The sequence below is a fragment of the Panicum virgatum genome, chromosome 9K (assembly GCF_016808335.1).
Source record: "Panicum virgatum strain AP13 chromosome 9K, P.virgatum_v5, whole genome shotgun sequence".
In the NCBI taxonomy this organism is placed as follows: domain Eukaryota; kingdom Viridiplantae; phylum Streptophyta; class Magnoliopsida; order Poales; family Poaceae; genus Panicum; species Panicum virgatum.
This window is the reverse complement of record NC_053144.1, coordinates 41816110-41828919: the sequence shown is the minus strand read 5'-3', so window position 1 is coordinate 41828919 and position 12810 is coordinate 41816110. Positions and strand designations below refer to the sequence as shown.

Sequence of the window (12810 nt, the reverse complement as noted above, 5' to 3'; positions counted from 1 at the left end):
TCACAAAGCAATGGTCTAAATGGGGCCACATTCATTACAAGAGAGGGTTGAAGGGGAAGCTTAGCAGTGGTGCACACGCGAGGATGTCCGAGGTCATCGCGCCGCTGCCGGTTCACCCATGCCGGGAGGGAGCTCGCGCTGGATCGACCGACCCGAGTGCAAGCTGACCCGCCGCCGAGGTCGCCGGATGTGATGGGGATTCGTGCCGAGAGGGAGTTGCCACGTCGGGGAGATCGCGCCGGGAGGAGGTCCGCCGTCCGTATCCGGTTAATGCGCTGGAGCGGCAACACGTGCGGGAGGGGCGAGCTCGCGTGGGAATATTGCGGCCTCGCGCGGGGAGAGGGATTTGCCGCGCCACGCAGCCTCAGCAAACATGCCGATCGGGGCCGCCGGTTTGCCGATCCAGATGGCAAGCCAGCTGGGACGACGAGGCTGTTGGATGGCTGTTTTCTGAGTTTTTTTAAAATTTTAACTAGCTAGATCTATTTATACAGTCTGTTGGATTACCAGCATAAAGAAAAAAACTGCAGAGATACTCTATTCTACTCGTTTGGGCCTCCAAGAATGCAGTTTTTTGTTGTCGTGGTTTTATAGATTGACCAAAGCATGTCATGAAGCTGTGTTATTGCTGTTGTTGCCTCTACATCTCTGGGTGCAATACAAGAAGTGCAACAGATTCGCCATGCCCAGCGCAGCCATCAACCAGAAGAAGTAATTCAGGTGCCCGTCGTTCAGGTCGTCCGGGATCCACCCGGGCTTCCCTCCACGCGCCGTGAGGGCGTCGACGGCACCAAGCACCGCCGAGTTGAGGTAGTTCCCCGCCGCGACGGTTAGTTGCGCAAGCGCGGTCCCCAGGCTTTTCATGCCGCCCGGCGACTGGTCGTAGAAGAACTCGAGGATGCCGATGGCCGTGAAGATCTCACCCGCGCCGAGCACGGCGAACGCCGGCGCCTGCCACATGATGCTCATCGGCGTGCTGGTCCGCGCGAGCGCCAGCCTCCGTGCCTCGACCAGCGCCGCGTACACCATGCCGACCACGGACAGCGCGAGGCCGACGCCGAGGCGTTGGAGCTGCGACAGGCCGCGCTCCTTGCCGGTGGCGCGCCGGGCCAGCGGCACCAGCACGGCGTCGTAGATGGGTATGCAGACCATGACGCTGATGACATCGAAGGTGGCCAGGGACGCCGGCGGCACCGTGAACGGGCCGACTCGGTTGTCCATGGCAGCGCCCTGCTCGATGAACGTGGACGACATCTGTGCAGTGACCGCGAAGAAGAGCACCATCGATACCCACACAGGGAACATCCGGAGCAGCATCTCGAGCTCCTCAACCTGAGAAACAGTGCAGAGCCTCCATGGGCTCATTGCACCTTTGTGGCCGGAGTACGGTGAAACAATGGCCGCCTTGTCAAAGAACCTGGAAAGGAATACATGCTAAATATTCTGTTCTTGGCCAGTTCTTAAGCTTTCAAGTGGCATGCTAGAAAATGTGTCTGACAATGTTCAAGAGGCATTTCTAATTCAATTCGTTCATATAGGAGGACGAAACACTGGTTGTTTACTTGAACCGACTTCGTAACCATTTTTGACATAGCAATTTGAAACATTATTATTAAGAAATATTTCGGTGTAATTTGATTACCTGAACTGACTTGTATGCTGAATCTTGCAATTCCATTCAGTTGGGGAAGGTACCTCGTGCAGAGCAGAGCAGTCTTCAGGCAACACCAAATTGTAGTTCCTCGCAGCTGCTACCACCACCTGGGAGACTCTTGTCAGAGGACTCCCTCCCACTTTCTGATACCTGTAAACCTTCCTTCCAGCGACAAACACCGAGAGCCCAGACATCATGAACACCGTCGGGATCGCCAACCCGACTCCCCATCCAATGTTGACCTGCACCCAGACGAGAACCGTGGCTGATAGCAGGGAGCCGATGTTGACGGACCAGTAGTATCAGTTGAAGAATGATCCCTTTGTCACCCGCTCCACCGGGTCGGTCGCATCAAACTGATCGGCGCCGAGGGCTGCAACACATGGCTTGATGCCACGGTTACCTAGGGCGACAAGGTAGAGCCCTAGGTACGCCGTGACACGATGAATGCCAAGGTCATATGATGAGCCCATGAGCAGTGGAAGAAAGGCTGAAGCTGTCAGGGTGATCATCCCCTGACAAGATAGATGCATTCAGAGTTCAGAATGGGCATATATGCCTGCATATTACCAACATTGCTTGTAGCTACTTACAATGACGTAAACGGAGAGGAAGATCAGCACTGTCCAGTATCGTCCCCAGAATGTGTCGGCGAAGAAGGCTCCGATGAGTGGCGTGATGAATGAACTGCCGATCCATGTAGACACAGTTATCGCGGCATCAACATTGCTCTCGTGGAGCACACCCGTGAGGTAAGTGACCAAGTTCTTTGCGATTGCAAAGAATGCCACACATTCACTGAATTCGACACCTATGTAAGAATCGTTAAAGCTAGGTCGATTAACTCTGTAGGTTAAGAAAGAGACAAGGAAGACAAACAAGACAATTATTTCTGTGCGGAACCTAAAATAAAGAAGCATGCTCTCCAATTCCCCGTGCCCTGCTTTAGAGCAGGCTGCTTGTTAATATCAACCGTTCCATCGCTAGTAAAATTTGAACTTTCATCCTGAAATGTCAATCCAACAGGAAGGCCATTATGTTGAAATAACTTAACACTCCAGCTTCATGAAGTATTGTTAGTATACCAATAACTTTTTTTTTTGCACAAGAAACTTGTATTGCATGGAGAAGCTATTATCGATGTTGTACTTGACAAGGGATGATATGGTAAGGTGCTAGAAGACGTATCACCTGTGGGGGCAGGTTATGAATCAGTGGCCTCTCCTCATCTAGTGCATCCATTATTTGAGCTTCTTGGCCTTCTGCAATGGCGTCAAAAGAAACCAACTGAAGGAGACCAGCTTACACTCCTACTTCTCAAAGTACCTGATCATCTCCAACAGATTACTCATACCTTATACCCAAAGTATACACTCTCTCTGTCACCGATAACTATTTTATATTTTTGGTAACGGTTGCTGCAGGAGATTGCCAAAATCAAATCACCAAGAATAGCGCAGAGTGATAAATCCCCTTCATTTAGATAAGAGGGAGATATGTTTTGGTGATTACCAAAAATTTGTAGGTAATAGGGATTGGATTGTTAATTTGTTGGAGCACCTCTGTTCACCAAAATATTAATTTTTTGATATTACGGAGAAGGATGAATAATCAGTTGGAGATGCTCTTAATATATGGTCCCTCGTCTGATGAGCAGATAAGGACATAAGAATAAACGACAGAGAGGACGATAACCACTATTTTTCCATCTGAGAAACGAATTACATCATAATTGTTGGTATCAAGGAAGGACTGTTGCTTCTACCTGAATTTCTCTTGTTTTCTAGTTGATCATCCAGATTCATCGAAATTGATCCCATCCCGCAGTTAAGGTTTCGAGACAAAAGCTCTGTTTCCTTACAAGTACTAAGGCGTTTTTGCCGGCCGGGCAACGAAGTGGGGGAAAACACTCTAATTCCTACCATTCCCAGCTCATCAAATGAGCATAAGTGATCATCGCAGCATACCCCACCTTACTATTCGTAGCAGGAACCCACATCTACTTCCAGCAAAGCAAGCTAGTGTGGCATTCAAAAAGAAGAGCAACTTGCATAAGCAACTAAGAAGATGCAGATCAGACAAGCAGATGGAGAGGGGACGAGTGACCTGATGAATGATGCGGGCTGGGAGAGAATGAGCTGAGCTAAGAGGGCGCATGGGGAGCAGAGACCCCCTCCAGCAGGAGCAAGACTTCAGCGAAGCAGCGGCATGGATGAGCGGTAGCAGGGTACCCTACCTTACTTGTTGAGCGGAGCTTCAAATCAAGGAGCAGCGATTCTAGACGACGAACCACATCAGTGCATCACATGTGTTTTTTTAATTTTCCTGGGCCCCACCCACCATCTAAATCGGACCTGAAAATAGAGGCGCTTTTCTAATATAAAACTCCCAGCTGTAACAAATCAGTCCAACTTCCACTCAAAAATATGAATGTTTTCCAATAATCTAAGGGCCAAGAATCATGATTATACAGATTGTTTTGCATGAATCTCTAAACCTGAGTTTTGGGACCAAACCTCACACGGATTCACAAAATGTTATTAACTCACTCTAACTATAAATATAAAGTAAGCGGTGCTAGTATGCGAGGTGAAACTTTGACAAATTTTAATAATATCTTATTTTAGGTATGTATAAATGATTATGTATTATGGGATTACCTCTCACAATGGAGGGATTATTACATAATAACGTATTACGGACAAAGAAATCTGCCGTTCATTTTAGTTTCCTTTTGGGTTTTTGCAGAAATCGCCTAACGCCAAACAGTTCTCGAGAACAAGCGACAGAAGAAACGTCAAACGAAACAGAGGCATAGCTAGTAGCAGACAAAACCCACCATACTATAGTACGATTTTTTTAAGATCAGATCTGGCGATGATTTGATTGACCAGGGCTAGAGCTGCAAACAAACAAACACATTTTTTTAAGATAAAGGAAACAAACAAATGGATGGATGGATGGATGGATGAATATATGCATTATTTCTGCTGACAACGTGCAGAGAAGTGGGAGGAGCATCAATAGGTTATATTCTAGTGATTTGGTGCAATTAAAAATATCTCGCCAACGTATTAGGCGTGTCACGATGGTGGAGTCTGCGCATCACTGGCTTTGTGTCCAACCGCGTCTGATGCCAAGGATGCGTTTTGTTGCATCATGTCACTTGGCCGCTGGATAGCTGAAACAACACGTTTCGGATCCAGTACAACAGTACTTGACGGCGAACCGTGTTCGGTGTATTTTAGTTCTAAGGCTCGGGGCCGCGGGATGTGCGGCACAAATTGCATATTTTTGAGAGATGATTTGAATGACAAAAGAAGATTCAAAAGATTCTTTGAAGACTGATTTGATCCGCATTCTGATTCTGCAATTCAACCTAAGGCTCGGGGACTACTCCATATGAAGCCCGAGTACATCGCACATCACATAAAAAAAGATGCGGAGCTGGAGCACCTTATAGCTTCGATGCAGTCAAGAAATTACTTGGAAAACTACTAGAAGCATACGATGAATTTTTGAGACTGCATGATGGAGCCCAGAACCAGTCAAAGTACTTGAAGAACGCCTTCAAAAATACTCGACACCTACAAAACTCGACTACGAAGACCTCGAGGGCTTTTCAGACCCGGGGCAGCGGAACTGCTCACAGTCGTGGAATATTCTAGAGTAAAGGATAACGCATAGAATGTACTTTACATCTCTTGTAACTATTCGTGCAGAAGTAGAACTAGTTGTTGTACAAAAAAACTACCCGACCATGATAGAGTAGAACTTTACTAGTACTTCGCTAGAATTTTCCATGTATCCCTGTCCCCCAGACTATATGAGGGCGGGCATGGATCCCTCCAAAATATCGACAATCAACTAAGGCAATACAAACCAACACACAAAACATAGGATATTACGCTCTTGCGACCCGAACTTATCTCAGTCTTTGTGTTCCTTGCATCATTGCGTTCTGATCTCGGCGAGTCCCTGCCTACAATCAATCTCTTCGGAGTATCTCTCGGAGAGTTCGGCGGTTAAACACTGACATTGATGGCATTGCCTTTGTGGCAAGTCATCAAGGTGTCCCTGGAACCGATTTGGTGGCCGAGAAGCAATACTCTTGATTGAGTGCTTCAACAACATAGACTAGGGGTAGGATTTGCCTACCGATACCACGAGATACATCATTGTGTCAAGAGTTTGCTCCCTCTGGTCCCATCTTTATGTTTTCACATTTATTGCTATTTGTGTGCCTTTACTTTCTCAGTGTAGTATTTTGCTAGGATTGGTTATAGATAACAAAACTCTCTTGGGGTGAGGATGTGTTGTCGGTCAAAACCCACTGGCGAGTAGCGACAGGCAACACGAAGGGCCGGGAGGCTACCGGGGCGCTGGCTGGCACCGGTCCCTCGGTCAACGGCCCAGATCCTGGCACACGCCGATGCTTCCGGAGATGCAGGGCGTGCCACCTGACCTATACCCGATCAGGAAGGTGCAAACGTGCTTTCGACGATTTGCCTACATGCACAAACACGTGTAAACATTAGTCCGAGCCGTGGTCGGCTCCCCGGGACGACTCTTGCATCGGCTTTAAAGAGCCGATCAAGTCCCGGTGTCAGATCAGATCTGCATATCTGGATATTAATAGATAAAGCAAATAACTGCAAAAACTACTTCAATTAGATCTAGTTAATCTAATCCACGACGGTAAAAGCTTCACTGCTAGATCGGAACATCCTACACGTAGTTAGGCCTAACGAGCATAATAGATAACCAAACTTTAACCAGAATAGAGGCCTAAGAATAAGCAAAAGCCGATTCCCGGATCAATCCCTGTTAAAAGTCAAAGCATCTAATACGTTGCCGGATCGTCCAACCCATTTACAAGGCCTAAACTAGCAGATATTAAGCCGATTCTTACGTATAAGAACAAACCATAACAGATTAGATCCACTAGATAGAAAAGAAGCAGGGTGTTATCTCTACACGACTAACTCTATGCAACAAGAATTAGTATAAGATTAATACGTGATCACGCAGAGATAACATGATATTCGTAGATGATAAACAACAAGAGCATGATAGATCTACTAAAGGTCATGCTACGAATACCAGGATAACTAGCACTACTCGCCATAAAAAACGCTTCAGTACGAGTAATACCAAGGTAAAAGTAAGAACAATGCTGCCCTGATCACAAGAAGTGATCAGGGCAGCATGGCGCTTACTTGGATGAAACCCTAGGATTAGGGTGGCGGTGCGCCGAGAATTGTTGTTCCAAGACGTGATGACGTTCCCTCTTTTTACGAATATCATAGGGTACATATTTATAGTCCGGAGACTTGGAAAACAATCTAAACCAACGTGTCCAAATCGGACTCTATCTCTAACCCAAACTGAACTAAAAGATACATGGCCCAAACACTCACGCAGGAGCCGATTCACAAGCCTTCTTTAATTCCTGCTTTAAGCCCAACTTGCTCGCGGCCCATTAATTAACCCTGTTAATTTATGGTGACAACACATGCCCCCCAAGTTTCAAAGTATGAATGCTTTGAAACTTTGTATAGTCGACGCCTCAATCTGCATGATGGACTCAGCGCCTCGGCTCTTCTGATGCTGCTCTTCTGATAGCTAATGCTTTACTGATAGCCGACGCAAAGAGACGAATTGACTTTACTCCTCCTGCTAAATAACTTGGATCTTTTGAACAGAAAATAACTTCACTCCTCAAATGATTCTCTCAAATCGCTCAATGTGTATGATTCCTCACCAAAGCATTATATTGCCTCCTTTCTCCCTATCTCTAGTATGACTTTTTGTGGAGTTCAGGGTAGGGAATGAAGAGGTAGCATACTCGGGCCGCACATGTTGCAAAGTCAAAGACCGGATCCAATAGAGAAAGCAAGTCATACAATCAGATCAAGATGTGCATGTGTGTCGAATTTTTTGTGGTTGGAACTCGCATCCCCTTTTTGCAGAACTCTCCCTTTTATCTTTTGCTGAGATATGAGCTGTCTTTCATTTTTCTTTCTTCTTTTTTTCTTCTCATGCTTTTTCGGGCACGGACATTTATTTTTTTTTGTTTTTTTAAATAGCCCAAATCTTTCTACATGATGAATATAAAGAGTTCTGTCAAAAAAGGAATGGAGCATTTTTATGGATGGAAGGCATATACTTGCGTAACTTCTAGTATAGAAGTCAGCATATGAGTGGTTGAGTACATGGAGTGTACGTGATCTTGATCTTAAAAATATGAAGCGAATCTCACAAGGATCACAAAGAATTTGACAATGCTCAATGCAAACACAAGCAGCATATGTATAAAGGTTTTAAATGCGTATATATGGCTCTAGTAGGAATTTAGCATATCACTAAGGAGCTCAGCTCTTTAAATTCAAAATTCCCAAGTATTTTGCAGTAAGAAATAAAGTTTGCTCGTCATACCGATATCAGCAGTGTTGGCGGCATCGGCAATTTGTTGGTGATCTCCTGTAGCTTCCCGATGCTCTCAACAATTGGTCGATAGAATAGATCCTGCTCTTTTTTTATATGCTGGAGGTGATGGCAACGCATCGGCTTTCCTTAATGTTACTGTTCCTGGAGGTGATGGCAACGCATTGGCTTCCCTCACTGTCCCTTGAGGCGATGGCAACATATCAGCTCCCCACACTGTTCCTGGAGGTGATGGATTTCAACTCAACGTGTTGGCCTTTTATAATACAGCTAGATGGATTTCATCGACTCTTGTTATTCGCCTTCCCACATGCTCAGGAAATATTTCTTGAGGTGTTGGCCATTGACGGCTACAGGAAACTTGACACCGTCTAATTCTTCAAGCATGTACGCATTTCCAGGCAGGACCTGATCAACTTTGTACGGCCCATGCCAAGTTGGAGACCATTTACCATACTTCCTATCTTTAGTTCCCAATGGTAGCATTGCCTCCCAAACCAGGTCTCCAACTTGGAAATTTTTTTGGCTTGACCTTTTTGTTGTACGCACGAGCGACTTTAGCCTTGTTTTCCTTGATCTTCTCAAGTGACCAAAGTCTTAGCTCTGTGAGATCCCCCACATTGTCGCTCATCAAAGCTGCATATTCCTCAGCCGACAGATCATTCTGGAACTCAACACGCCTCGATCCGGCCGTGATCTCCCATGGCAACACAGTGTCTTGACCGTAGACCAGATGGTATGGTGATGTCTTGATGGATCTGTGACATGAAATACGATATGCCCACAAAGCCTCTGACAACACCTCATGCCAGCGCCTAGGATATTCATCGATCTTCCTTTTGATCAGCTTGATAAGGCTCTGGTTGGACGCTTCAGCTTGTCCATTAGCCTAGGCATAATATGGGGATGATCTGATCAGCTTGAACCCCGTGTCATCGGCGAACTTCCTAAATTCCTCCGATATAAAGACCGATCCTCCATCGGTCGTAATGGTCTGGGGAATCCCGAACCTATGAATGATGTGCTCTTTAACAAAACTGATCACATCTTTTGACGCCACCGACCTCATGGGTACCGCCTCCACCCATTTCGTGAAATAATCCGTGACAGCCAACACCCATTGGTGACCTTTGCTGGATGGCGGGTTGATCTGGCCAATCATATCCACGGCCCAACCCCTGAACGACCATGGCTTAATAATGGGATTCATTACTGATGCCGGCACCATCTGAATGTTGCCGAATCTCTGACATGCCTGACATCCCTTGTAATATTTAAAGCAGTCCTCAAGCATGGTAGGCCAGTAATATCCCGATCGCCTAATCAGCCACTTCATCTTATGAGCCGATTGGTGAGACCACAGGCTCCCTCATGAACCTCATGCAAGAGCCGATTCAACTCCGAAGGCCCCAGACATTTAAGCAGCAGTCCTTCCAAAGTCCTGTAGAACATATCGTCCCCTATCAGAACATACTTCATTGCTTTGAGTCTTATCCTTCTGGTTGCCCCCCGAGCCGAATCCTTCAAATAATTGAAGATATCGGCTCTCCAATCTCCAGGTTCTAGAAACTGAACCTCTACATCTACCCCATCGGCTGTTTCCTTGTATCCGAAAGCCATCTATGCCAAGTCATTGGCTTCATTGTTCAAAGTCCTACGTATCCAATGAAAATTAATGTACCTGAATTGTGACATCAACTCACGGCACTGCATCCATATCGGAAAAAAAGCCTCGCTCTCACATCTGTATTCTTCCGTGAGCTGAGAAATCACCAGTTTCAAATCCCCAAAGATTTCCACTGCTTCTGCACCAGCTTCTAGGAGTAATTCCATCCCCTTGCGAACGGCCTCATACTCTAATTAATTATTGGTGCATGGAGTGGTCATCCTGATGGAAAAGGAATAAGTCGCCCCTCGAGGCGATACCAAAAGAATTCCTACACCGCACCCATCATCACACGCCGATCCATCGAAAAACATGGCCCATGGACATATGAAAAGTGCAGCTACATCAATGCGGATCCTATCTGCAATGAGATCCACCAGTGCCTGTCCCTTTACTGCCTTTGTCGGTTGATATCGGATATCAAACTTTGACAGCGCGAACATCCACTTTCCGAGTCGGCCTTTCAGAACAGGAGCCGACAACATATGTTTTATGACATCCGATTTGCAAATAACGATTGTTTCCGCTGAGAGCAAAATATGATGAAGCTTTGTACATGTAAAGAATAAACAGAGACAAAGCTTTTCAATCTCAGGGTACCCGGTCTCGGCGTCCAACATGCACCTGCTAAGGTAGAACACAACCCTTTCCCATCTGTCATGCTTCTGAACCAGCACCGAGGCGATGGAGGTGTCGCCTACAGATAAGTATATGTAGAAGGGCCTGTCTTGCTGTGGAGGAACAAAAACTGAAGGCTTCGACAAGTATTCCTTGATTTCGTCGAAAGCTTCCTGCTGCTCTGCCCCCAGTAAAATTCATCATCGGACTTGATTTTCACAAGACCCATGAATGGCTCGATACGTCCAGACAGATTGGAGATAAATCGTCTGACAAAGTTGATTTTGCCGATGAGCTTCTACAACTCCTTCTTCATAGTAGGCGGCCTCATCGTCCTTACAGCTTCTTGACTTTTTAGGCCGATCTCGATCTCTCGCTCATGTACCAAGAATCCTAATAACTGACCGGCCGACACACCAAAGGCGCATTTCTTCGGGTTCATTCTGAGCCCAAACCTCCGAGTCCGCTCCAAGACCTGACGCAAATCTTCCAGATGTCCCCCAGCCGACGTGGACTTGACCACGACATCATCAATGTAGATTTCTACCAGTTTGCCGATGAGATCATGAAAAATGTAATTCATGGCGCGTTGATAAGTTGCACCGGCATTTTTCAATCCAAAGGTCATAACCAAGTACTCGAACAACCAACCGCGCCTGGTACTCTGAACGCGGTCTTACTTATATCCTCTGGGGCCATGAAGATCTGGTTGTAGCCGGTATTACCATCCATAAAGCTCAGCATTTTGTGACCGACAGCTGCGTTGATCAATGTTTCTGCGACGGGCATCGGATACTCATCCTTTGGCATTGCTCTGTTGAGGTCTTTGAAATCCACGCAGACTCGCCATCGGCCATCCTTCTTTTGTACAGGGACCACGCTGGAGATCCATTCTGCATACCGACATGGCCTGACGAACCCTGCATCCAACATCTTTTGCACCTCTTTCTTAACCTCCTCTAGGATTTCGGCCTTCATCTGTCGTGCTCGTTGTTGAAACGGCCGAAATCCTTTCTTAAGCGGGAGCCGATGTTCGACGATGCTTCTATCCAGACCAGGCATTTCAGTATAATCCCAAGCGAAACAGTCCTGGTATTCTTTCAATAGTGCTATCATCGGCTCAAGCAGGCTCGGGTTTAACCTTTTGCTGATAAATGTTTTTCGCGGCTTATCCCCGAGACCTATATTGACTTCCTCCAAATCGTCAGCTGATGTAAACTCGTACCCCAACTTGCCGTCGCCTGTAAAATCAACTGTGGACGCAGGCAACTTGTCGTCATCTGCCACGTCCACAGCAAATACGGAGAGATAACAAAAGAAAATTTTCGGCCGACCGCACGGGCTGGCCGTTTCTGTATTACTATTCGAAAATGAATACTCATTAACTAACCAACTGCCAGAGCAGGCTATTGTTTGTTCATAATGTAACAGTTTCAACTCCAAATAAGAATTATCTACTTTTTGGGGCCGGTCACTAGGACCGGCCTCTCTAGACCTGCTGAACTCTGTAGCATGCCAGGATGTGTTTATTCTGTGAGGCCAGTGGATAAGACCAGTCTCAATCCGTTTTTTGTCGCTTCGATCCGATCACAGTCTTCTAGCACAATCCCTGAGATCGGCTCTAGTCCTTCAGCGTCCCAGGCGTTCATGCCTGTGAGTGAAACCTCGCTGGAGTCATTTGCACGGACCACCTCCACTTCATCGCCATCCCATTGAACCAAACGCTGGTGCATTGTGGAAGGAACACAACAATTGGCGTGAATCCAATCCCTCCCAAGCAGCACTGTGTACGTACTCTTACTGTTGACGATGAAGAACGAAGTTGGGACGGTCTTGCGGCCAACTGTCAACTCCACATTGAGGACGCCCTTTGCCTCCGATGGCTGCCCGTTGAAATCATTGAGCATTACGTTGGTCTTGATAATGTCAGCAGCAGAACGACCCAATCGGCACAGCACTGAATACGGCATCAAATTAACTGCGGCGCCAGTGTCGACCAACATCCTGTTCACAGGCTTGCCGTCGATGAGACCCTTGAGATATAACCCCTTCAGGTGTTTGTAGCTTTTCTCCTTAGGCTTCTCAAAGATGTTCGGCTGGGGGCCAAGATCGAGCTGTGCGACGGCCAACTCCTCTGGTTGGGGCGCCCGAAACTCTGATGAGAGCACGAACACCATATTCACATCAGCCGATGGCTTCTCATCGGCTTTTGAATGCTTGGGACGCCACCCCCTCCTTGGAGGGTGCCTTGCCACTCTTTGCGGGCACCTGACTTGCCCCGCGAGATCCGGGCGCGCCTTCTTCAACACGTCAAGGTACCTTGCTTCCGCCTCTTCGAGATTGCGTAAGCGCTGCACTCTGCGCTTCTGCGAGCGACTGAGTCCGTCAGGACACCATCGTGGACGATGATACTTATCCTCCTCTT

At 46.9% G+C, this 12810-nt stretch overlaps 1 pseudogene; it reads right to left on the bottom strand.

The window, feature by feature from the left end:
* Nucleotides 1-565: 565 nt before the first annotated feature.
* Nucleotides 566-3969, bottom strand: LOC120651457 (annotated as a pseudogene).
* Nucleotides 3970-12810: the final 8841 nt, after the last annotated feature.